At 43.8% G+C, this 27,246-nt stretch overlaps 1 long non-coding RNA gene across 1 annotated transcript in view; it reads right to left on the reverse strand.

The window, feature by feature from the left end:
- Positions 1–11,469: 11,469 nt before the first annotated feature.
- The window catches only part of LOC123850850 (uncharacterized), a 113,062-nt gene continuing 97,285 nt past the window's right edge, over positions 11,470–27,246 (reverse strand). Inside the window, exons 3-4 of the long non-coding RNA XR_008506829.2 lie at positions 13,970–14,067; positions 11,470–12,271 (exon numbers count right to left, since the gene is read on the reverse strand). This is a non-coding gene — a long non-coding RNA (uncharacterized LOC123850850). The remainder of the gene's footprint in view (positions 12,272–13,969; positions 14,068–27,246) is intronic.

Here is a 27,246-nt window from a genome sequence, read left to right on the forward strand (position 1 = left end):
TTTTTTTAAAGATTTTATTTATTTATTTGAGAGAGAGAATGAGATAGAGAGAGCATGAGAGGGGGGAGGGTCAGAGGGAGAAGCAGACTCCCCGCTGAGCAGGGAGCCCGATGCGGACTCGATCCCCAGACTCCAGGATCATGACCTGAGCCGAAGGCAGTCGCCTAACCGACTGAGCCACCCAGGCGCCCTAAAAACTATTTTTAATCACAAAAAAGAAAATGCCACAATGAAACGCCCGACTGCAAATTTGGGGGAACCAATCCTACATTTTCACAGAAGAACAATTAGAATAATTTGCACTAAAAGCCCCCCAGCCTGATTTACACCAGGGACTCTCTTCTCTGCACGTCAGTGTTAAGACTGAGATCCTGCCCATGTCACCTCAGTGTGATTCCCTAGACTCCGCTCCCTCTGGCACAGGGTTCTCCATGTAGCCTTTTTCAGTCCAAACCCTATCATCTCTATTTCAGAAATCCTTTGCTGTTGCAGTGTGGACTCCCGGTTTCTTGTGTGTATACAGGTTTTTCTAAGTGTGTATGTTTCATTGGTCAGCTCGGTGGAAAACAGGGACTCAAACCCTTAACCTCTTGTCTGGAAGACTCTGTTTGAAGTACTCTATAAATGTCTAGAAAAAAATATTAAGGAGGGTACGTATTACATGGAGCACTGGGTGTTATACACAAACAATAAATCATGGAATACTACATCAAAAACTAATGATGTACCGTATGGTGACTAACATAACATAATAAAAAAATATTTTAAAATAAAATCAAAATAAAACTGCTTCTTTAGGGATGCCTAGGTGGCTCAGTTGGTTAAGCATCTGCCTTCAGCTCAGGTCATGATCCCAGGGTCCTGGATTCGAGTCCCGCATCCGGCTCCTTGCTCAGCAGGGAGTCTGCATCTCCCTCTGCTTGCTGCTCCCCCTGCTTGTGCATACTTTCTCTCTGACAAATTAATAAATAAAATATTTTTTTAAAAAACAGCTTCTTTGGTGCCCACTTGCTGCAGAGAAAAAATCAAGGCTGAACTTGGTATAGTACCCAGAGAGGTAGGTATGGACTTACCCTGAACTCAGGAGGGGCCACACAAGATTTCAAGGAATAGCAAACTCCTTGATGTTCACTAGGCCTCACTGCTGTATCCCAGACAGCAGAGTAGACAATTTAAGGAGATGTTACAAAGTACTGATCAAGAACACACACTCCACAATTGTATTATATATTTGAAAGTTGCTAAGAGAGTAGATCTTAAAAGTTCTCATCACAAGAAAAAAAATGTTGTAACTATGTGTGGCGATCGATGTGAACTAGATTTACTGTGGTGATCATTTCACAACATATACAAATATGGAACTGGTGTGCACCTGAAACTAATGCTACATGTCAATTATATGCCAATAAAAAAATAGAAAAAAAATACATGCTCTTGGGCAAGTTATTTTGAACCTTAACTTCCTTATGCATGAAATAGAGAAAGCATCCATCTCACAGGGTCTATTGCAAAGCTAAAAAGAAGAATGTATGCAAAGTACTTCACATAGGAGTGCATAGTTGATTTTCAATAAATACTATTCCTGGTATTATTATTGCTAGAGTTATTAAGTGAGACTAGGGCTTACATGAAAAAGGCTGCTTACAATTACTGGAAGTACTCCAAGTCCGAATATTATTTCATATCAAAGAAAACATGGTTAACTCAGATGGCTGTGTCTGCGACAAATTCAGAAGAGCATCATCAGCTTTAATTCATAGCAGCTCCATGAAAGTTAAATTGAGCTAGTGACATGGCCCCCTTGGCCAGTCACACATGTGGGATAGCTGCCCCATTCACATAGCCCTCGCCCACTGGGAACCAGGAGGAGCCAGGTCCCATCCACTTGTCCTGTATCCCACCAGAATTGGGGTCCAAGCACTGGCTCAGCCCCTCTCTTGCTGACCTTGTGAAAGTCTCTTCTCTTCCAAGGCCAAGTTCAGGAAGCTGGTGAGGATGATCTCCAACACTAACCCCCTGTGACCACAGTCACTATACTGGGAAGCTAACGGATTCCAGAGGCAGGAGAAGAACCACCTCAGAGAAGAGCCATATCTCTGGGCCTCACTGGGCCTCTAGGTCCAGAATCCTGTGCATTTCTATCTCCTACGAGAGTGTCACCTTCTTCTTGTCAGCCTCCACCTTGTCCCCAAATGTTGTTTGATTGCATGAATTACCAAAAAAATGCATTTGGAGACTCTTGATACGATCCCTTAGGAACCCTGAAGATAAACTGGGACACTTTATCCCAGGGTTGTGATTTGCTGCTAAAAACCCATGAGAGAAAGCATTACGATATTAGAGATGCCCAAGGGGATGGTAGAGGTCACTAGTGAGGCTGGAGAAGCAGGCTCTGAGCTATGTCCTGGCCAGGGCCAGGTAGCAGACACCCTTGTACAGTGGAGGGTGAGACAACCAAAACTAATGAGATGTTCTCCAGTTAGGAGAGGTACATTTTGAATAGCAAGCTTCTGTGCCAACAATTACTGAGCTCTCCAAAACAAATTAGCTCAATTCCATGTTCTTTTATCAGAAGTCGGTAAATAGTACTGTGTAGACAGAAGTTAGACTTGAGTTCATATTATTCCTCCCCTTTCCATTTCTCCTTCATTGGGAGAGCTGAAAGAACCCCCAGAAAACATCCTGGACCAGTGACTGTACCAGAAATTAATTTTGGAGACTGACGATTTGTCATGATTTCTGTGGGGCCATTGTCGAAAGTGGGTAAGAGGGTGGCTAAGAAGACAGGCTCTCCTCCAGGTCACATGGGCATCCGTCCCGTGCAGAAACATTCGCAGACAGCTGCGTGGCAGGCCCGGGGGTGGAGGGCAGCAGGAGGGAGGAGGCAAACCCCAGGGTGCCACAGGGGCAGGAAGCACAGAGCCAGGAGAGAGAACTAGCCGTGCTTGCAGGGAGCAGCTGGGGAGGGCGCGTTTCCTGCTGGTGGCCTCCCAGGAAGGGGACTTAGAAAAATGAGCAAGCTTTGGTGAGCAGAGAAGGGGAAAGGCCAGTCCTGCTGGCGCGTCTGGGCTGATCGGGCCCAGTGGGTGGGAAACCCTAAAGGGCCAAGGCGCTGGCTCCTTCCTGGCTATGTCGGGCCAACAGCAGGTGTCCTCCAGTATCCCTTCCCCCATCCCAGGTGCTGCCAGTTCATAGTTGTCAAACTCGACTGCCCTGGAATCAGTCAGCCCTGAGGAGCTGTATGCTTTACTGTGCTGACTCCCACCTCCAGAAGGTCTAATGAACTCACTGCACTGGGGTGTGGCTAGGGCATTGGGACATTTCATAAACTACCCATGAGCTTCTTATTTCAACCAGGGATGGGAAGACCTGTCTCCCGCACCGGAGGGGCAGGATGGTGAGGTGGTTCCCAGCCGGCACTTGGGCCATCTTGGTTTGCCTCCTGCACACACTACTTAGTAACTTTGCCAAGTTTACCAACCTCTCTGAAGCTCTGGTTCCCGCCTAGTAGCAACGGGATTGCTACAGAAAACCACATGGAAAATCTTGTAATGGCAGAATTTTTGAGTCCCAGATCTCCTTGAGAACCTCCTAAAAGCTTCAGATTCTGTCCCCTCCAAAATGTACAGACCCATACACAAATTTGAATTCTTTTCAGAGCTCAGCAGACTCCCCAAAGATTGTCCACAGATCCAGGTTAGGCATGCCTCGAGAAATCTCCCTGGCTCCAGAAATTTTGCCCTGGTTAGGGTTTAATTCATACCCAAGCTCTTCTCAACCTGTCCTGCAGCTCTCTTCAGATTACAGGGGACAAGACCAATTAGGAGCTCGGAGTTTCAAACAGGCTGTGTAATATATACGTAAACAGAGCAAGGTGAAAGTGAAGGCCACAGCATGGAGAAGAGAATGAGAACCAGATGCCTCAGTTCAGGGGAGAGTGGAAGGAAAGACAGCTGCCCGAAGGGGCTGCTCTGGGGCTTACCCCTAATCAAGGCTCGCAAGGAACAAAACTAGAGGAAGGCAAGACGGGGAAGTCACTGCCTCGGAAGGCCTGGGAGTGGGAAGATGGAGGTGAGGGAGGGCCGAGGTCAGAAAGAGAAGGCAGTCTTTTCAGAAGCCTTAAAAGAAGACCTGGGGGGATGTGACAAAACCTGTCAGTCAATAGGTATTACTGATTTCCTTGCAGAACGTCAGGCACCATGGATCAACTAAGCAGGAAAGCACCCTCCCTGAGGAGCCGTTATATAAATTCTTGGTATGTCCATAAATGTGGGAGGCACTCTTCAGAAAGAAAATATGTTTTATGAATTTACCAGTAGTGATGGCAAGATGACTATTTGCCCCCCTAGTCCTGCTGATAGCCTGGTACCCAGAGCTCTCCTCTCTGGCTAGGCTCATGTCCACTGGGTCCTCAACCACATCCTATTGTTGCTGCCCCCATGTCCACCTCCCAAGCGCTTGCTCAGATTGTTCACCCCAGAGCTGCCCAGACCTTTTCCCTCCTTCTAGATGGATTCTATGTGTTCCTCGGAGGTCAGTTTCACAACGATTCTTTTCATGCACTCTGGGAACACAGCAGTTTCTCCATCCTCTAAACTCCTATGATGCTGGCTTGTTGGTAACACTCCTTTGGTAGTATTTACATACTTCTTTGTCTTATAAATAGAACAAAATAAAGGGGGGAGAGGTCACTAAACACAGCTGAGTCTTATAGAAGGAAAGTTGTGTTTAACAGAGGTCTCTTTGTCTCTGCCAAACATCTTTGGATCTGGGAGCAAGACACAAGGCAAATTCAGTTGCCTTACATCCATGTTTGCAAAGGTGTGGTCCACAGACACTGGCATACAAATCACCTTACTGGCTTATCGAAAAATGCAGGGCAAAGTTTTCATACAAGGAAGCAGAATTCTAGAAAGAGGAATGGGCTATGAATTTTTTTAAAAAGAAAAAAAAAGTCCCTGGGACTTCACAGAAAAGTTGGAGAGTTATAGGACTTTCATAAGCTAGAATTCCCAAAATGGGAGTGGGAGGCTATGTCAAGCCTAAATCTCAAGGAGAACAAACATCCCAGCTGAGCCTTAGATAGGCATTGCTTTGCCTACACTGGGAGGTAAGCCTGTAGGGGCTACAACCTTTGTCGTATACCCCTAGTCCCATGCCCTACACTTAGAAGTTGCTATATATACATACATATATATATTATATATATATATATGCCTGAGCTATGGGAATTGATTAACAGTTCGAGAAGAGTGTAAAATAATAAAAAAATTGGTCCAAATACAAGCCACACAGAACACCAACGTCTTGAAAAAGAAAGAAATGATAAAAATATTCTAAGGCAATTGACTCAATTTTGGAAATTAGTATCTCAGCTTTAAAAAGTTAACCACAGACTATCAACATACATATGTATACATATAATCAGCTTTTATATCTTGATCTACATCTGTACCTATATCTATATATCTATCCCCAGAGAACAGAATAAGTTAAAGTGATCTACTAGAATATTTCAAAGTTGTTTCCCATAAATTTATAGGTCCCATCTTTGATGACTGTGACTCATTTTTCTGTAAGCAGTGTAATCTGGAAATGCTTACTCATCCTTAAATTGGGGGTCAATAATTTACTATTGGATACTTTGATTTTATTTTTTTTTATTTTTTTTTTTAAGATTTTATTTATTTGCGAGAGAGAGAACGAGAGACAGAGAGCACGAGAGGGAGGAGGGTCAGAGGGAGAAGCAGACTCCCTGCTGAGCAGGGAGCCTGATGTGGGACTCGATCCCGGGACTCCAGGATTATGACCTGAGCCGAAGGCAGTCGCTTAACCAACTGAGCCACCCAGGCGCCCCGGATACTTTGATTTTAGCAGGTATCTCAGACTGCCATCCAGGATATAGATATGGTCTCAGAGTGAACTACAGTCTGATGTTGTAAGGTCTGGGCTACGCTCCAGATGAGGCAGAATATCACCACCGGTCAATTTCAGAATTTACATCTTGGTTAAGTGCCCTTGAGTGTTGACACGTTGGAGGAGTTGAGCTTTCCATTGGTCAGCACTGGGAAGTGATGCCACAGAACTCCGCACACATGCTCCAGCTGCTCAGTACCCAGTGAGGGCTTCCTGCCATGACCAGGTGAACCAAATTCAAAGTAAGGAACCCCCTCTGAAGTTCTATCATACCCTCCTCCCATCACCTATCACCTAAAGGGATCATGTCAAACCACTGGTTTCCATCTCCAATACTGTGTATCAGCCACACCTTCATCTTTACCTCACAGATGTGTTTGCCTGTCACGTTAGTATCCCAAATCTTTTAATTCAGGACAAAAAGTATAGGAATAGAATTGAATTTTGTCATTAAAATTCTCCAAACTGCCTAAAGAGACACAAAAGACATGTAGACATAGTTCCCTAAACCTTGCCTCAAGGTCGTATCAGTATTAATATCAAGGTGACATCAACATGTTTATACACAATTCAACTTTCCCAGTTTATATCTACTGTTGACTAACCACCTATAATGAAAAGAGTGTCTGAGTTATCAAGAAGGTGGGATTCCGTACATGGAAAGTTCACTCTGGAGCTCACTCAGGAAGGTGGGGAGAACTTCTGATCCCCCAGAACTTCTTTTGAGGCAGTACCTGAGTTGGACCCCAAGCCCTTCAAGGAAGAGCTGGGAGTATCCACTCCAGTTTTCCTGTGATCAGCTCCTGTAAGCCCCTGGAGTGACACAATTCATTGCACCTGGTCTTTGTAACCATAGTGTTCATGAGTGTTCAGCCATCTGTCACTGGGGTGCTGTTCACTTGTTCAACTGGCTATCTCTTACCCTAAAATAGTGCAAACATGGTAGCGCACATGGGAGTTGCAGATGAGAACCAGCATCACAGGGGTTACGTGCCACAACACACAAATGCACACAACACTATGGCTTTCATTTTGTCTAAGCAAAGGAGGTAAAGTCAGGCTGGGTATTAAAGGACAGGTCATGGAGAGCTAGTGGAAGCTAAAGGCACAGCACATGTCACTAGAAAGCACCAAAAGAGGGAGAGGAAAAAGGAGGGATGATGGGACATGACATTGGAGAGATTAAGATCCAAATGTTAAGGACCTCAAGTGCTAGGCTAAGCAATTGGGGCTTCACTTGAAAGCGATGGGGGATATAGTGAAGGCTTTTGAGTTAGGGAGTATCATGGCCCGATGTGAGTTTTAAAAAGATAACATTGATCTTACTGAAGGGTATGGGTAAATTGAAGAGGTGTAGAATTAGAGGTAAGAAATTCTGTTATGGGATTTTATTTAAACAGACCAGGAGAGAGGCTATGGCAACTGATTTGATTTTGAAAAATATGTATGAAGTAAATTCAGTTCTCTATTGACTAACTGAATTGTGTGTGTGTGTGCATGCATGCACACGAGCACACGCTCATGTGGGTGAGACATAGAGACAGAGAAGACAAAGATTCTAAAGATGCAATGTTTGTGATATTATTAAGCTAAAAATATGAGATCCAAGGCAGCAATGATGATAGAAATGGAGTGGACAATGGGCATGGAGCCTTGGTAGCCCTGTTGATGCCACAAGAGAGAATGAGATTGGCTCTGGAAATGGAGGGGAGGATCATGGACAGCAAGCTGAATGTCATGAACAGGAAGAGGACTAGAAGGGACACAGCCCTGGGAGGAGACTGAGGACAGTCAGAGAAGTAGCAGGTGACTCGGGAGAGCAGAAGGGTAGAGACCCAGGAAGAAGGAAGGAGAAACAATGGGAAATTCCTCGAGGGTCACCATCATAGGGCACTTCTTCCCTTATTCTGACAGTGACATTTATTTCACTTTGGATGATGACTCTGAATGTCCCTGAGGCAGAGAAGAAACAACCTTTTTTTTTCTAACAAGTAATACATGTCAAACACAGCACTAAGCTTTTACAAAAAATAACTCTAAGAGGTAAGAATTACTATCCCTATTTTACAGCTGAAGAAACTGAGACATTAAATAGCTCCTGCAGGTGAAACTGTAGGTGATCATGAATCCAGAGCTAGATAAAATCTCAGTCTCAGTGCTGTGTTCTTCCCATTGTGCCACACTACCCTCTTGGTTTTCTAGGGCAGGTCTCCACTTGGTCACCCCCTGGACATTCTGGGGAACAGGTTATGGCGGCAAAGAGAAGGATCAGGCTTTGGGAGCTAAGATGTCCATACTTCCTGGGGACCCTCAGGAGGAACACACACTCCCCTAAAGTAGGACTCAATTTTTTGATCTGACTGCAGTGTGGCTGGTCTTCCAGGTGCCACCCAGAGCCCGGCTCCAAACAGGTTCTCAGCTGTGGCAGCCCTGGGAGAGGGATGGAAGGTCCCCACAACCTTTCTAATGTGGATAGACAGAAGGTCGGGGACATGCTTCAGATAGGATAACCAACTGTCCTGGTTGGCCCAGGACACAGGAACCAGGACAGTCCAGGAGGATCAGCTTCTTTCTGAGCCAATGGCGATCCCAGCTAACTATGGGAACCAGAGTCCAAGGGTTGATGGGAGGTCAGGTCCCACACATTGTCTGGACACAGGCAGGGGAGCCCAGGCCCTTTGGGGACAATAGGTCCTCTTCATTTGAAGGGGTCTTGATTCTGGACTTTCCCAAGGCTAAGCAAGAACCCTTCAGGAATTTCCTGGGGGCAAATGCCTGGAGTTAACACCTATCCCAGAAGTAAAGATGGGTGAACAAGATGGCCTTTCTCATTTTCATACGAGCCTCCTGATGACTTCCTGCCATGTGTCAGTGACCACAGGCTGGGGGCGACAGGGGCATTTCTGCTCTATGTCCCCTCATACAGGTCTTTTGCACCCTACCTTCCACTGGTCCCCACCTCTCTGCTGCTTCAGCCAGTGTAGACCCATCACCTTTACCCAGATTCACTCCATCGTCCCCCCTACCCATCCTTGGGTTAGGTTTTTCCTTTCCAATGTGCTCTCTCTCCTCCCCCAAAGTAACTAGTAATAAGAAACAAGATTGGCTCAATGCACTGTGCAACAAATATTTTCGTTCAGAGGAAGTTCTCATCATGTCTGGTTGGTTGGTTAGGGAGGTGGATCCTCATTCATCTGTCTCCCCGTGTGATAGAAAACTCACAGCATAAAATGCTATGGCTCCCTGAATCATGGCTTATTTCCATCCTAGCCCATGACCAGATTTTTTCCTTCTCCCCCTCCTCCCTGTTGCCATCTCTGCCCTGGTCTCGAGAAGGAGACCTGCCATCAGGCAGGACTCACAGGAGCTGGTTCTAAGAACAGGCCAGTCTCTCGGCTGAATTTCTTTGAGCCATTAATTTCCCTGGGGCTGGTTACTACAGAAAGGGCCCAAATCTAAAAGGTGAGGACGAAGGAGGACAGGGAGAAGAAAAAGATCAAGGAGCCCTGACTTGGACTTCACACTTTCCTAAATGTCTCCAAAATTGAGCAGCATTGAACAGTTTGAAAGGAAAACATCTTGTCTCCTGGCCCCTCATCTCCTGCTCCTCGCTCTCTGCCCAGCACCCTGCAGCTGGGGAGGGCAGGGGAGAGGGGTTTTCTCCTCTCTACAGAGGACAATCTGAGAAAGGGAAGAAGGGCAGCCCTCTCCCGATACAGCCGATTCATCCAGGCCTCACTCCCCCAGTGTTTATTCTTCTCTCTGACCCCACAGAGGAAAAAAAATCAATTTTAAAATACCAATTAAAAATTCCTTCTCCCAGTGCGTATTTGGTTACAGTAGTCTACATCATGCTCCCTCCTTACAGATGTGTAATTGCCCTGAAAGCAGAGTTGTCCAGAAATGAAATATTCAATAATTCAAACCTAAAATGTTCCAGAGGTAGAGCAAAGAGAGCTGGGTACGTGTAAGAAACGTGCTCTGTAGAACCAGGAAACACACACACACACTCACCCTGCATGTTCAGTGCACTTTTGTGACTGCTAAAACTATAACATCTGGAATGCCATTCTGGAAAACTTCCAGATGTTTTCCATGAGGAACACTTTGTAAAAATTGTTAGCCTTCTAGGCATTTGTGAATTTTGTAAGGAGAGTACACTCCCAGGCCCACATAGGAGCAAATATGGGATTATAAAGTGCTAAATGCTTTTCACAACTGTATAAGCAATAATGCGCTTTGGGTAAATATTCAGGGAAAATTATTTTTACAGACTAAGCGAATGGATATGTTCCAATCTGCAATTAGATTTGTATTTCAGAGAAATCAAGGAATGCAGGACAGTTCGTCTTAAGGCAGCCTGCCTGGGAGCCAAAGCTCCTAACCTGGGCAACATCACACATCCTGGTCATTAATTTCCTCGTTTGTAGTCATTCCAACACTGGAAGAGGCTAACGTAGTTTCAGAGCTTGTTATATTTATCTTCCTTCCCGAGGATTTTTATATTGCATTTTATAAATCCGGCTTCAATTTATGTGTAAGCCCCATAATCATTAGCTTAATGTTAAAGAAAAAGAAAGAAAGAAAGAAAGAAAGAAAGAAAGAAAGAAAGAAAGAAAGAAAGAAAAGAAAGAAAGGAAGAAAGAAAAAAAAAACCTCCAACAACAATGCTTGGGAAGCCCTTGGAAGAATTGTTAGTTTTTAAAATGCATAATATATAAACATCTTAAAGGAATACCCAGAGTCTCTTTTGAAATCAGAAATTATGTGAAGCAAGGAAAGAATCATAAAAGCTTATTGATTTCCCGAACCCACTGAGTAAAAGTATTTTTAAACCATGATTCACATAAGGGATACATTTGACACATCAAGAGAAACTGGAAACCAGGCTTCATGCAAGCACATCAGATACTGCTCTGAGCCGAGTTTGTTTACCATTACAAAGTGAAAAGAAATTTGCTTTTCCTCCCCTGCTCCCTTTCCCCTGAGAATGGCGATTTTTATTGATTTTGTCCCTCTTTATATAAAAAAAAAAGTTGCCGTTAAAATGTCCACGACAAACGAGTCAGAAGCCCTGATATTTTCGCTCCGTGCAGTGCTGCCGTCCTCCCTACATGGGGCTTGGCCCCAAACCCCGAAAGGGACAGTGCTCCTGAGGCCTTTTTGTTTTGAGGTTCTAAGGCTTTCTACTTCCTCAGAAAAATCCTTCAACTGGGACCTGCAAGACACTCCCAGAAAAGATCTGGAAAGGCAGAGCCTTCCCAGTGAATAGGCGAGGCCTCTGACTGGAGGCTGTGCTGGCCCCAGAGGAGACGGGCCCAGCAGGCCACGGAGGGCTGTGGGAACCTTAGCAGGGGGGACGGTGGGCTTCTTCCTGCCCCTCACTTCTCTGTCTCCTTCATCTGAGCTCATCATCATCACCACCTTCACGGCATTTCCACCACCAGGCCTCTTTTTGGGTAGAAGTAAGTCAATAGTAAAATGGACGCACGGCAGCCCAATAAGGCAGAAGAAAATATGAGCATCTTCCTTTTTTTTTTTTTTTTTAATTCCCTAGAGTCCCGGTGAGCCAGGACCCTGGGATCTCAGGGTCTCACTGGGACTCCTTCATTTCTTTGACTGTTGAGACTTAAAGGAGAAAGCGACATGCCGTCACATCTTGTTGTGGCACTCCCAGGGCGCCAGTGACAGACATTTCCTCAGGCGCTTGGTTTCGAGACACCATGCTTAGCCCAGGTCATACGAAGCTCTTGGTTGCTAACACGTGAAAAGCACAGAAAGCTAAGGATATCCCAAGTCTACCCCAGGGCTGCTTCAGAGACAAAGGAAAAGAAATGAGAAATGAGAAAATGCCCAACAAATCAGAAAATATCGCAAGGTCAACCCACCTGGTATAAATCAGGGTGCACAGTTCCAGAGGGTCGCATAGAAACCTCACGCTCAGGTGTAATTTGCCCATCCCGAAGTATTTTTCCTAGTAGTGCCTTTAAATGCCATAATGCTCTCTGTCAGTGATTTGAAATTATTCTATAAGCTACATATCGGGTACACTATTGTTAATGAAATGCACACAAGATGATGAACAACTTCCTTTTCCTGCTGGAGCCCCAGCTGCAACGAGTGCCTGGATCCTTCGCGCTGTAAATCAGCCCTTTGTACTCCAGGAGGACTCAATGAGCTGCAGGTGTGGGCTTGTGGAAGGCCGCCTGGGATTAGGTAGCAGCATTTGATACGAGATCCCAAACAGCACTGCAATCCACACGCCACATGCGGCCACAGGCTTTGGAGAAAGCAAAGGAAAAACGCTGATGAAATGTGGCACGGGACCATGGAATGCAATGTCAAACTTTCACATCTGCAGGAAAAGAAAGAGAGTTCCTAATTTTACAGTGATGATGTCATTGAGAATTCATGACAGTGGAAATGATGGGCCAAGGTTTGCAAACTTAACCACTTAGGAGGTTTGCTAACTGAAGGGTGAGCTTTTCAAGGGACAGTGCGGGTTTGAAGATAATGCTGATTTGCCTTCCTGGCCTGAGGCATCACTGGTGCGTGGGGGGCGGCGGGGGGTGGGGGGGACGGTGTATGCACGCACGTGTGTGTGTGCACACACATTTGCACACAGGCACCACAGAGAGATGGGACAGGAAAAGAAGTTTTGCTTGAGAGGTCATGCTTTGCACGCCAAATGTGTCCTTCGAAATATACTCTCTCTGTGTGATTCAGCATAAAACATTGTTAGCTGTCCTTAACAACAATATATTTTTTAAAGATTGATTTCAGACACTCTAAAAATTCACACCAGCCAAGAAAAACTCTCATGATTGTTCACTTTCTCCTTACTGTTTACTGAGAGGCTCTTCTTTTTAGATATTTTCTTCTTCCTTGGGGCTGAAGAGACATGCAAACAAGTCTGGTTTTGTTATTAGCATGCTGATAAAATATATATTGAAGAAAACATAGCTTTAATATTTTAAGAGTCTGTTTTTCATTAGCTTATCTTGATAGTTTAAGTTAATCATTATTTTCAACCATATATGATTTAGATATTATGTCATTAATTCATGTATAGTCCATCTGAGTAATGATTGTGGTTTTCTACTTTACAAATTCATCTACTTCACCAAGAAACCAACAGAGTCAAATTCCATGCAACATCTGGTTTCCATTGAATGTAATTGCCATTTGCAGAGTTATAATCATGTGTTATTGTAAGGACCACGGTGTCAATCACTTCCCTAATGGGGAAAATTCAATGCCTAAATACCTGGGAGAACAAGAAGCTGACTTAAACAGGTGCATTCAGATACTGGGTTTTAAGTAGAATTCTAGTCTACCCATTTAAATAAATCATTTTAAGGAGAAACAATATTCTTTCCATCCCCTATAGCAAGGGAAAGCATAATACCCAGGGCCTTAAACTCCCATGCTCAGTTCCAGTACTATATCACATTTAATCTTTTTTAAAATGTACAAATATGTCCGTATCGTACCGATTCCTCATGTTGCCTACACTGGTGGGAACCCCTGCAGGCTAGGCAGGAGTTTGGAAGACTTTCTGGGAGAAGCAGACATCTTCTGATTCTTCCTGCCTTACATGAACTCAGCCATCTCTTTTATAATGAAAAGAGGCCAAGCTTGATGTAAAGAAAATATGAAGCTGCTCAAAACTACCAAGGTCATTATAGTCCTTTCTATCCCAAGGGGTTTTTGTGGGGATCATCACATAAGAGGTTAAAAAATCATGAGGCACTGGGTTCTCGCGTGCAATATGTAAGCACTTTATGGCAAAAAGTGAACCACATTTCCTTGACCTCAATCCCTACTGTGTTTACAAGCCACGCCTTGTTAGAAGTGGTAAACGTTTGGCCATTCATTCAGAAAACATTTCCGAAGGCAAAAATAACACGTCAGGAATTGCACTGGACATTCAGGATGCAAAGATGAATAAGACCGAATCCCGAGGGCGAGAGCACAGGTAAATACAGCATGATACATGCGGTAGAAATAGGCCCACGTATTATAGCAGCAGAGAAGGGCCATTTTATCCCACCTGGTGGAGGAGGATCAGTGAGTCCAAGAAGACTTCCTAGAGGAGGTGACCGCTGAGCCGAATTTTAAAGGATAAGTAGAAGGCTTTCTGTATGTTAGCTGTAAGAACATAAACACATGTCATTTTAGTCTCTGATAATGAAATGTTTATGGGAGTAAACTTTGTGATTCAATAGAAACACTGTACAATGGTAATTTACAACCCTTTTCAATTCATTCATTCACATACTTACACAGAACCTATTTATTATTCTACTCACTGAACTTATATTCCTCACGTATGAGGGCTTAGGAAGCATGACAGAAGTAGCAATTCTCCAGAAGCAGTTTCTATTATCTTTGGCATTACCATCACCATAAAACCATATTACATTTGAGGAACACTGCAATCCACAAAGACTTCCAAATACATTTTATTTTCTTTTTATAATAGGGTAGGAAGTGCAAATAACAGATGAACTCCATTGCAATTCACAGATCTGAAAGGTCATGGTGAAGAAAGGCCTAGAACTCAAGTCTTTAACCTCCATCCTAATACTGATTGGCTTAAAATGTGGAGCCTCACCTCTGTGAGGAGGTAGGAAGGGAAACCGTAGCACCTGGACCCTCGGTGATGTTCACTGTAAATGAATGGATGAAGATATTTTCAGCTCTTAATTAGACATGTATATGGAGAAGACTCATATGCAGAAACTTCAAGCCAGAGCTGACATTCAGCTCCACTTCTACTGGGCTCTATCATGCATTTCCGGCAACACAGTTATTCTCACACTTTTCCTTCTTTTCAAGCAATGAGTCGAGGGGCTCCATGTCCCCTGAGGCACTTCCAGATGCACAGCTGGTGAGAAAACCCAGAAATGCTTGAAAAGATGGCCAGATGAGGCAGGCTGCAATGAATGAGTGGTGGTAAATAAACAGGAGGATCATTAATAAGTAGCACTATCAGGACACCTGTGTGGCTCACTCGGTTGAATGGTTGAACGTCTGACTCTTGGTTTTGGCTCAGGTCGTGATCTCAGGGTCATGGGATCAAGCCCTGCATCGTGCTCCGCACCCAGTGGAGAGTCTGCTTGAGGATTCTCTTTTTCCCTCTCCTCTCCCTCTCTCTCTCTCTCAAATAAATAAATCTTTTAAAAAAAAAAAAGTAGCAATGTCAATAAAATAAAATAATTTCCAAAACAGGAAGGTAAGGAGAGCCAGCATAAGTAAGTAGCACTTACTTAAGACCAGGGTTCTGGCCCATGGGCTGTTTCTTAGCCCCTATGAGCCCCTCGTGTTATCATCTACTCGGTAGGAAGTGCTTGTTGCAAGAATTCACAGAAATACCTAATACAAAGCTGTGCAAATTATAAATAGTGAGCAAATGCAGGGAAGTTGAGAGGTGCTGCCCTTTGCACCCGAGGCTGCCAGAGATTGGTTTATAGTAATTAACATCTGTCCAGCTGAGGCCCCACTGAAGATCCTAAGACCCATGGAGGCAGGAATCCAGTTCCTAGGTTCTCTGAAGTGCAGAGGAGGGCTATTTCTGAGAAAACTCCTCAGTTGCTTTTTTTTTTTTTTTTTTTTTTAATTTATTTGACAGAGAGAGAGCCAGAGAGGGAACACAAGCAGGGGGAGAGGGAGAGGGAGAAGCAGGCTTCCCGCAGAGCAGGGAGCCTGATGCGGGGCTCGATCCCAGGACCCTGGGATCACGACCCAAGCCTAAGGCAGACACCCAACGACTAAGCCACCCAGGCGCCCCTCCTCAGTTGCTTTTTTGATTTCAGTTTTTAGTTGAGTGTCTTTGTTTGCTTAGAAAACAGGTAATGAGTGAATTCCAGGGGACTTTAAGGCTCCTTCCAAATGGAGTCTACAGCTCCAGAATGCCCGGGGGCTGGCTATAACTCACACGGTCACACACTGTGACATGGCAGAGCACGTGACCTTCAGATGGAGATTCCCCCAACATGGTATACCGAGGCCTCTCAGAAGGCAGCTAGCAGAAGGCTTTTCAGCCTCAGGATTAGTGACTGCCACGTCTATTCTGGAGTCTGGTTCGAGGAACCAGTCAGTAATTGCTGGGAGAATCCATGCTCACACACATACACACACACACACACATATGACAACAGTTGACAATGGGTAACTACGTGGATGACGGAAGGCCCCTTGAAGGCACTTTGTTCCTGGAAATTCCTCACTCACAGAGTATAAGAGGCAAAGTGACAGAGTGTGATGTTGGTATCACCTGCAGAAGAGAATCTCCTCCAGGATTAGTCGTCAGGACAGCTGGGATCAGCTCCAGGTTGTGCCAATGATCAGTTGTTGGGGACTTAGGGTATGTTTCTGGCCTTTTCTTGGCCTCAATTTGCAGATCAATATAATGGGGGCAATATGTCTTGCTGTTAGGCTTTATGGGATAATCGTAAAAATTAAATATGAAAATTATTTGTAAACTCCAAAGTGTTATGTTCCTATGGTCAGTAGGTCAACAAATGTATATAGACCACATGCCCTATAACCAAATAATTATTAGTAGTTATGGGCTGCTCTATTTTGTATTATAAGAGCTGACATTTTTTGCACACTTGCCATGTGCTTTCACTATTCTAAGCTTGTCACAGGTTTTCATTCATTTAATTCTCACAACCAACCAATGCAGTCACCAGTGTTGTCTTGTATTATTCAGGCTCAGATTGCTTACATAACAAATAGCACAGCCAGCTTTGGACCCAGGAAACCTGGCTCCAAGCCTGAGTCCCTAACCACTATGCTATACAGCTTCTCATACATGCCGGAATATACACACGTATGCATGCATTTTTAAACTCTGTCTTGAAACAACTTCGGACTAATGGAAAAGTTGCAAGAATAATACAAAAAATTTCCAAAATATTTTTCACCTAGATTCCCCAAATGTTAACACTTCAGCACATTTGCTTCATCATTCTCCCTCCCCCCAAAATACATACACATATTTACATTTTTCTAAACCCTTTGAGAGTTAAGTTACAGACATGAGGCCCCCTAATGTCTAAATACCTCTGTACATTTCCTATAAACAAGGACATTCCCTTATACAACCGCAATATAATTATTACAATCAGAAATTAACACTGGTATGGTATTATTACCTAATCTACAGATCATATTCACATTTGGCTAATTATCTTGTGGTACCCTTAATAAGAAGAGTTTGTGGGGTTGTTGTTTTTTTTTTTTAATTTTTTTCCCCAGATCCCATCCAAGATCACATTTGCCTGACCTTAACATTTTTTAAGGCAACCGAGTTTCGGCTTTTCTGGTGTTTTCCCCTGATTAGATTCAGGTTATGCATTTTTGGCCAGCATACCACAGAAGTGATGATGTGTCCTTCTCGGGGCATCAGATCAGGAAGCATATGATATCTATTCGTCCCATTACTGGTGATGTAAAAACATATATATTTTTTTCTTTTTTATATTATTATGTTATGTTAATCACCATACATTACATCATTAGTTTTTGATGTAGTGTTCCATGATTCATTGTTTGCGTGTAACACCCAGTGCTCCATGCAGAACGTGCCCTCTTTAATACCCATCACCAGGCCAAACCATCCCCCCACCCCACTCCCCTCTAGAACCCTCAGTTTGTTTCTCAGAGTCCATAGTCTCTCATGGTTCGTCTCCCCCTCCGATTCCCGTCCTTCATTTTTCCCTTCCTTCTATATGTTTTTAAACCATACTCCCTGCTTACCATGTAACACATCTCCCCAGCTGCCCAGGAAGCTAAGAGCGGGGTGGGGTCTGATTCAAGTGTGCATCCTCCACCACACCCTGCACTATGTATTCAGCAAACTCTTGCTCTGTTTTCTCATTTCTGACTCAGTCTCCCCAGTGATCCTTTCACGGTCACTCCCTATAATGACAGAGTCAGGGACCAGCCTGCCTGTTTCCTCCTTCGTTCATTCCACAGGTAGAATGCCCTCTCAACTTAGGGAGCACCTTTTCCATGTCAGGCCCTGAACCAGATGCTGGGGAATATAGGGATAGACAAAATAGAGCCCTGTGGTCCACGGGAGATGGCACTGTCCACACAACCCACCCAGCAGGCAGGTAACGACTCCTCCACTGGCAGGACCTCTTCTCCTCTCACCCACCCCCACATTCAACACCTTAGTTCCCAACAATCCGGGCTCTGCTATCATGTCATGAACCACGCAGTGTCAAATGTCAAAAGCTTCTAGTAAGTTAATGCGTCTCCTTCCTGACTGCATGTTTGGTTATTATCAGCAGTTTCTCAGACACAAGACCTTGACCAGAGGAGGGATTCTTGTGGTGAGAAGGCCAGGAAGGAGGAAGGTTTCTGGGCCTCAGTGCCATTCGGGACACCCCATGTCTCATACCACAGTGGGTGTCGCCCACCCCATTGTTCTGGGAGCGCAACTCTTATAAAGAGCTCAGCCCCCGTTCACCCCATAGGATGCAGAGGTCCCAGTACAGATGTCTTCCCTGTGCTCTCCAAGGAATGGCTGAATAAGGCAGAAAAGGAAGAAATGGGGCTGACACAGTCTTTCTACCATCCAAAATGTCTTTGCTTTGTCCCTCTGGCCTAATTAGAAATGCAGAATCAAATCACCCATTCATTTACTGAAAAGCTGGCCCTGTGGGGTGCCACCCTCAAGGTGATCCAGGGAGAATGTTAGAAAAACCTGCCCCTGCCCTTGGAGTCAGCCAGCACAGGCAATGGGCGTCCAGCAAACCCATCAACATGTCACCACCAGCCGATATGTCATAATAGCCTTTGACAAGTGCATGTGTTACCGTCCACTCAGGGCTGGTGATTAAAGAGAAAAGCAACACGAACTGCTGCCTTCAAAGAAAGTGGTCTTACTCTCTGGGGACAGGGGACAGTCTGAGCCCCCGGTGGCAGTGCAGACGGACAGGAGGCCGGCAGCACTCTGGACGTCAGGGGTCTGGACCGCAGTGCCGGCTCCAACACTTGCAAGCTGGGGACCGCAGATAAATTCTTGAACGGAGAGGGGCGCCTGGGTGGCTCAGTCGGTTAAGCGACTGCCTTCGGCTCAGGTCACGATCCTGGAGTCCCGGGATCGGGTCCCACATCGGGCTCCCTGCTCGGCGGGGAGTCTGCCTCTCCCTCTGCCTCTCCCCCTCTCATGCTCTCTCTCTATCACTATCTCTCTCAATAAATAAATAAAAATCTTAAAAAAAAAAAATTCTTGAACGGAGAGGGGCGCCTGGGTGGCTCAGTTGGTTAAGCGACTGCCTTCGACTCAGGTCACGATCCTGGAGTCCCGGGATCGGGTCCCGCATCGGGCTCCCTGCTCAGCGGGGAGTCTGCTTCTCCCTCTGACCCTCCCCCTCTCATGCTCTCTCTCTATCACTATCTCTCTCAATAAATAAATAAAAATCTTAAAAAAAAAAAAAATTCTTGAACGGAAAGAGCTAAATCGCCTTACCTGCAAAACTGTAATCTTAACAAGACCATTCTCATAATGTTCCAAGAACTACACGAAATAATTCTCTAAGTTGTCTAGCTGTGCAACCAGGCAAATACTAAACCCTCAAGGACTGAGAGCATCATCACGATGCCTTAGGCTTTCTGGAGCTGGGGGCTCAGGACCATGTGTCTCTACCCCCACCTCCACATGGGCCCCTAATTTCTCTACAACAGGGCAGCAAGGGGCAATCATCTGTGAGGCTCTACTGATATTTTTACAGATGCCTATGAAAATCTGAATATCTAAATTCTGTATATCTATAGAATATTCTAGATATCTATAGACATTTGAAATTTCTATATCCAATATGGAGGAGGGGGCAATGCTCCCTGATCTCCAAGGTCCCAAAGGAATTGTACTGAAGAACCCCCTTTACACAGTGCTACAAACATCCAGAAGATAAGCACTCAGGATTTTGCCAGAATTTGTGGGCCCTTTACTACTAAAACAGAAAATCTGATTGCCTCTGTATTTGAATTTTGGAAATGGAGGCAAGTTTGTCACTTTTTTTTGCCACCTTAGGCATTTGTCACTTTCTAAAAAGTTCGTATCTTGCCTCTTTTTCACTTGTTTCTAGGTAACTATTTTCAATCATCAGCATATTATTTGACTTCTGACGTTTCTTCACATGCTTTTAACTTTTATCTAAACATTTACTTACTGAGTTTTCACTTTTTCCTTTGGCCACTCAGTTTTTCAGTTTTACTTTTTATGCTGTTGTTTCTCTAAATCTCTTTATATTTGTTTATGTCTTTTTGTTTTGCCAACATTTCTTAACTTTTCCATTATTGCCTTTAACTTTTTAAACTGCTTTTGTCTCTTCTATTTTTGTAATAATTTTTAAGTATTCCAACATTATGTGCCTTATCATTCTAAATGTAAAGTCTGTCTTCCTTCTATTCCCTTGATTCTTTAAGGCTTTGATTTCCAAAATTTCTGGTTTTTATCATTTGTCCTGTGGTTTTATCTCCCTTAAACATTTTAATGTTCGCATTGCCCGAGAATGACAGGCAGAAATCTTCACCTTGTCTGAGGGGTCACAGTCATGGAGCAACATAGTCCTGAGTGATTCAGTACCTTCACCCCATCTGCTCCTCCACAGTTGTCCCTCTGGAGCCCCTTAATTGGACTCCCAGCAATTTTTAAGTCATTCCTAAAAAGTCACAATCTAAATAATGTGTGAAACCCTCACGTCTAAATTCCTTCCTCAGGACAATAGTGAATCTGCTTGTGCATTCATCACACACAGCTCATTCCTATCATGTTAGAGGAAGGTCATGGCCCAGACTGGGGTCAGCCCTAGCCAACCCTGGGAAACCCAGCAAGCCAGGTGAGCGGTGAGCTTCCCACCAGGCAGGAGGCGTGAGAGGCAAGGAGTTTCCGAATCCTTCTTGTCCTTGCCACCAGACCAAGCACCCCGATCAGAGTCGCTCTCACTGTTCTGGGAAGTTTTGCCACAGCCTGAAACCCTAGAGGAGAATACACCCACCCAGAGAAAGGCCATTCTGGCTCACCAACTAGAGTTTACCACTTTGTCTCCATCTCAAAATAGAAACGCCAACTCCAGTATGGAGCGAAATTAGGCAGGACGGGATATGCCTTGTCTGCGTCACCACTTGCAGCATCCAAATGATCGATCTTAGTAGCCAATGCAACTGAAAGAATTATTTTAATCTGAACAATACTTTAAGGCTTTCAATGCCCTCCCACATTCCCTATTTCATGGAATCCTCATATGGGAGGAGTGAACTCAAACCACCCATTAATAGACCCGAGGATTTGTGGTAAGTGGTAGAATCAGAACTGGAAGCCAGGTATCCTGCCTCTTTCCCAGCCTTCTTCCCCTGTGTCAGAATACCTCTTACTGTTACCCAGCAAGAACCTCCACCCCAGCAGAGGGATGTGTCTGCCTGCACAGCATCCTCTCAAGGGCTACAGCCCACCTGGTGACTGGATACTGAAATCATTTTCTACCTTAAGGAGAGATCAGGGTGCATTCTCAAGGGCAAGTGACTAATAGCAGATTCCTTCTGGAGAGTAGAGTTGACAAGGGCTAAGACAAGGGAGGATAAGGGGACTGAACCCCAGTGTGATCTGGAGCTATCTTGAAGAGAAGCCAGCCTGGGAATATGGAAGCCAAACAGTGCCCCTCCGCCCGCCAACAGTCTCCCCACCAAGTTCTGCCCCTCAGAACCTGACTCCTGTGGCTCATAATGCTCCATCATGAGCCACAGCCTTTATATTTCAGTGGACTTAATTTTCCAAACTTGGACTTTAAACAATATATCTGTGTCCGGTATCTGGGACAAAACTTTGCCTCAGGGCGCCAGGTCACTGAACGGGTATAACATTGATTGAAACATTTTGTGGAACAAACAAATTAACTTCCTGAATGAAAAATACAACCTTGCCTATTACCAAAGAGTAAATCCCAAACGTAAGATTTATCTCTAATAGTCTATCAGGAAAAAAATCTGAACTCAATACCCCTTTGCCTATTGAATAACACTAATCCTGGGCAATCCCTCTTCGGTAACCCTGCTTGTCTGCCGTCTGACTCAAGCTTGTTAAAACTAACCCATTTTTCTTCTTTGAAAGATGCAATCAGTAGTAAGTAAACTAAAACTTCGAGGATCCTGCTAATCAATCTACGTTCCACAAATGAAAACACTCCCCAATTGGTAATTAGTTTTCAATGATGAAGTAATTAAATATTTCACTCCCAATTCCCTCTGCTCTGCATCTGGGGCTTCGTGAATGTTGCATTTTCCAAGCCCCTGTGTGCAATCTTATTTTATTTATGGCTGGGCCTTTATAAGCTTTCTGAAACTCTATCGAAACCACTCTATCGAAACAAAGGCAAGGGGAAACCTGACAAGTAAGTGTTGAACTTGATTATTACAGGCAGTCAGGCCAGGTAAAGCAGAGACACCTGATCTGCAGTTGGCCCAGCATTATCAAGAAAACATGATTACATAGTTCAGGATAGTTTTAAGAGTTCAAGATAGAAAAGTGGAAGCCAAATTTTTTTCTTATTTAACCTTGATGAGGAGCTTTGGGGAATGAGAGATGAGCCTGAGTTTTCCAAATAGATGTCTGTCTTGATTTCATCCCACATTACTGGGTCTTCTCCTGGTCTTCTGTTCCGGAGATGCAGCATTCGGATCCAATGCAGGAGTGAAAAATGCCAATGCCATATCAATTCAAAAATGGACTTTTAGCTACCTGACCAAGGTGGAGTAAGACATGTCACTAAAATCCATTTCTTTTTTTTTTTAAGATTATTTATTTATTTGAGAGAGAAGGGAGAGAGCCAGGGGGAGTGGCAGAGGGAGAGAGGATCTCAAGCACACTCCCCACTGAGCGTGGAGCTCAATGCAGGGCTCTATCCCAGGACCCTGAGATCACAACCTGAGTTGAAACCAAGAGTCGGCCACCTAACCAACTGCACCACCCAGGCGCCCCTAAAATCCATTTCTTAAAATTTAACATATGATCAAATAATTGGCTATTGTCAATATGCATGTCAGAAGTTGAAACTAAAAGTTTTTGTGAAGAAATGTTGAATCTTTCTCTTCATATGTACGGTCAGCTGTCAGCTGGTTATTTTAAGGAGGCATGAGAGGATCTGGAATGAAGAGGGCTCCCTGGCAGTGCCTCCTCTCAATCTTCAATCTCGAGGACCAGAGCACGGGTTATATGAAATCCCTGGTACTGGCTCAAATTCGCACACCACCCACCTACCTCTAGAAAATCGCCATGAGCAACAGGTAATCAAATGCATTTTCAAGGGCCCCATCATGATTTATTTTTTTATTATGTTCAGTTAGCCACTGTATAGTACATAATTAGTCCTTGATGCAGTGTTCAGCGATTCATTAAGTCTAACACCCAGTGCTCACCACACACATGCCCTCCTCAATACCCATCGCCCTACCATGATTTAAACACTTCAAGTTTTATCATTTTCAGCGGCAGCTACAAGTTCCTGCCCCCAAAGAATTCTCAGCTCAGCAGGGTTGTGGGGGGAGGAAGAACAGCCCCGGTTGAAGACATGCTCTTTCAGGAGGTCAGGGAGAATTTAAGTAATGTGCTTTGTCCCGGGGGAAAGTCTAACCAGGTATATAATAAATAAGAACGGGTGAAATAGCAGCCCATCTCCATAAAGAAAAAGACAGAATTTAAAGCCAGTAGCAAAGATTTAGTGGAAAGAATCCCAGACTAGGTATCAGAAAGCCTGGATTTTGATCCTGGACCTAGCACCCAATAGCCATATACCTTGACAGCTCCCAGGTGACTGGCTTTATGTTCCCCCAGGTCCTTCTCACACTGACATGCTGTATTTTCAGGAAAGCTCAGCTATTCCTGATCATGGGCAAGGAATCATTGGCAGCATTCTCTCCCAAGCCCCAGGACAGCCTATTTTTAAGGTACAGTTTAAAGAGTGTGCACTGAAGCACCTTAAGAGAAGGATGACTTAGTGCGGGTCCCTTGACCATGCAGACTGGGTTTCTTCATCTGTAAGTAAGATGTGAAAGCTTTAGATGTCCTTAGGATCAATGAGATGAAGTATGTGCAGACACTCTATAAACAGTAAAGACCAATACAAATACTTGTCTTTTTTTTCTCTCATCAAATAGAAGTGTCATGAAACCCACTGTCCACTATCTAACTGCCTATCTAGCCAGCAAGCCTGGTGTTAATGGTAGGAGCCTGGGTGAACCCCAAGGCTTGATTTGGGGTGATCTTGTGTGCCATTTGAAGTATGATTTCTAAATGACATGAGAAAACAAGCCTGGAAACAGGTTTCATTTGTAAGAGTAAATATTTAACTTCTGAGAAATGAGTTCAGCACCTCTTGAATCAAGGATAAAAAAATAAAAAATAAAAACCTCATTCTATGAATCAATCAGTTAGGAAGGTTCAGAAAATGGAATTTAACATATGCTTCCTGCAAAGGAACGTGGAGACTAGCAGGATTTAAAAATGTTTTGAACAATTCATGATGAAATTTTATGGCATAACCTAAATTCTCTGAAAATTTTGTTTGAGGTCTTGAATTATATCAAATTTCCTTGAAATCTTTGTTTTGCCTTGCAAATATTTACACAAATAGTGATAGAAATCTTGCTGCTGGCCATCACCAGATATAATCACTTTCCCTTGTGGACTTCAGGTATATTCATGGAAATGCTCCCATACCCCCCAAAAAAACAAAGGAGGAAGAAACACAGCCCACTAAGCAGTAAGACAACGTAACCTCGTGTGAAAAATCCACTAATGACCGTACCAGAATTAGCAGCAGCAGAAATGGGTATTGAATGAGTACCCATTACCAGGTCCTAGGCTAAGCACATATATATGCTATTCCATCCTCACAGCTGTATGAGGTAGACAGTGTTATTCATTTTTTATAGATGAAGCATCAAGACCCATATAGTTAAGTACTTTGCTTAAAGTCACAGGGCCAACAAGTGGCAACACTGGATTTGAACTCACATCAGCCTGATTCCAAAGCCAAGCCTCTTCATTGCTATACTCATCTATCTTCATACAAACCCATAAAAGCCTGAGCTCCAACCTCTGCAGCTTAGTTATTAGCAGGTGTTTAATCATGCCTTTGCAACCATCTGCACCTGGGACATTTTTCTTCTTAGAAGCAGAGAAGGGTGTCTAAGCTCAAAGAGCACAGTCAGCTTCACACACATTCTGCTGTTTGTCACTTTCCCAATTATACTGGTGCCTGGAGCTGAGGCCCCCTTGTTGGTAAGCGTCCTGACATTGGGCTTCCCTACAGGGACAGCATCTTAGTTCAGGCTGCTGTAACAAAAACACCAGAGTGGGTGACTTTAACAAAAGAACTTTATGTCTCACAGTTCCAGAGACTGGCAAGTCCAACGTCAAGGTCCTGGCAGATCCGACGTGTGGTGAGGTCCCACTTCCTGGTTTTGCAGATGGCAATCACCTTGTGACCTCACATGGTGGAGAGCAGAGACAGAAAGAAAGCAAGCTCTCCTGTGTCTTTTTATAAGGGCACTAATCCTACTAATGAGGGCTCCACCCTCATGACCTAATCACCTCCCAAAGGCCCCACCTCCTAATACCATCACATTAGGGGTTAAGATTTCAAACTATGAATTTGGAGGCGGGGGGAGGTCCGTAGAACTGGTGTAGCATCGGGACACTTTATCTGGATTGGTGAGTTTGGGGCAGGGAAAAACAATCACGGTGAGTGGATGGGTGGGCATGGGTTTCCCACACCTGCAGGAGGTGCCAGTAACCAACTCTACTTCGCATAGAGCATTGCCACCATCCATGCAGCTGCTCAGTCTCACCCCCAGCCACTGAACATGTACTGAGCACTCACAGTCTTGGCTTTGATGACATAGGGATAAGTTGGATATCTCGTAGTTACAAATGACCCCATAGACATTCCAAATGTAACAAATGCCAAACGTAACTGTGTTCCCCAAGGTGGCGGCTGCTACACTGGTAGGATGGTAGTACACCTCCCTCCGACCTTTCTACCGAATGGCCTCAATTAACTTAATAGTGCCTCAGTCACGGCCTGTTATCAGTGAAGTTGTTTTATGTACATGGGCAAGAAAACTAGCTTCCTATTAACTTGTTCTAACTTGTCACAGTTTTATCTACTAACATAGAAGATATTGATGATGATGATGATCTGATCTTAAAAATCATTTAATAGAACATGATAGAAGATAGATAGATAGATAGATAGATAGATAGAGATAGATAGAGATAGATAGAAATGACCAAAGTCCAATTCCTGGTAGGACTTCACAATAAATTATTGTATATTTTTAGATTTTAAAAATATTTCTTTTTTTTTTTTTTTTTAAAGATTTTATCTATTTATTTGACAGAGAGACGAGGAGAGAGGGAACACAAGCAGGGGGAGAGGGAGAGGGAGAAGCAGGCTTCCCGCTGAGCAGGGAGCCCAATGTGGGACTCGATCCCAGGACCTTGGGGTCATGACCTGAGCCGAAGGCAGACGCTTAATGACTGAGCCACCCAGGCGCCCTAAAAATAATATTTCTAAAGCCAAATAATATTGAACATAATTTTATGAATCAATTTGTTAATATTATTCATTAATTCATTATATACATTTATACCTTCTAGATATTAGTTTTTCAAGATTTTTCTTACATATGAGTGTGAGTAGTATGTATATTTCAAAATCATTTTGGAGTTTCAGTTATTTAATTAAATACAATATTTAAATATTTTTACTTTGCTACCCTATGCTTAATTTTAAGTGTTGTGCAACTTAAATGCAGATAATTTTCTGAAACTCTAAAATCTTATGGTATCCTTAATTACTTGATCTATAGATTTATTCAAATTTTACAGGTATTTGTTTTCTTACCATAAAGGACCACTCTCTGATTTAAGCTAGAAAATTAGAAGATTCATACATGATAAGCAGAGTAGTCTAAATATGTCACCAATTTGGCAATGTAATGAGGAATATCTCAAATTGGATTTGTCTGTCCACCAAATTCTTCAGCCTGTCTTCTTTGCTAAGAACATGTATTAAATGGAGCCATGATGTCAACAAAAAGTTATGACAGGCATCACTCCAAAGCACCTCTCTTATGAAGAAAAAGATTTGAACAGGCTCATGCATCCGCAAGTTCAAAATTTTATAAAGATCGAAATTCTTTCATGTGGGTGGTCATAGCAGCATCAGCTCAGCTTAAGACTTTAGTTATGAGTTCAGTTAATAGGTGCAGGCACAGTGCCTCACAAAATTGCAGACCTGGCCATTT

The sequence above is a fragment of the Mirounga angustirostris genome, unplaced genomic scaffold, assembly GCF_029215605.1.
Source record: "Mirounga angustirostris isolate CCGP_5_RB_7025 unplaced genomic scaffold, mMirAng1.0.hap1 SCAF_10, whole genome shotgun sequence".
NCBI classification, from domain to species: Eukaryota; Metazoa; Chordata; class Mammalia; order Carnivora; family Phocidae; genus Mirounga; species Mirounga angustirostris.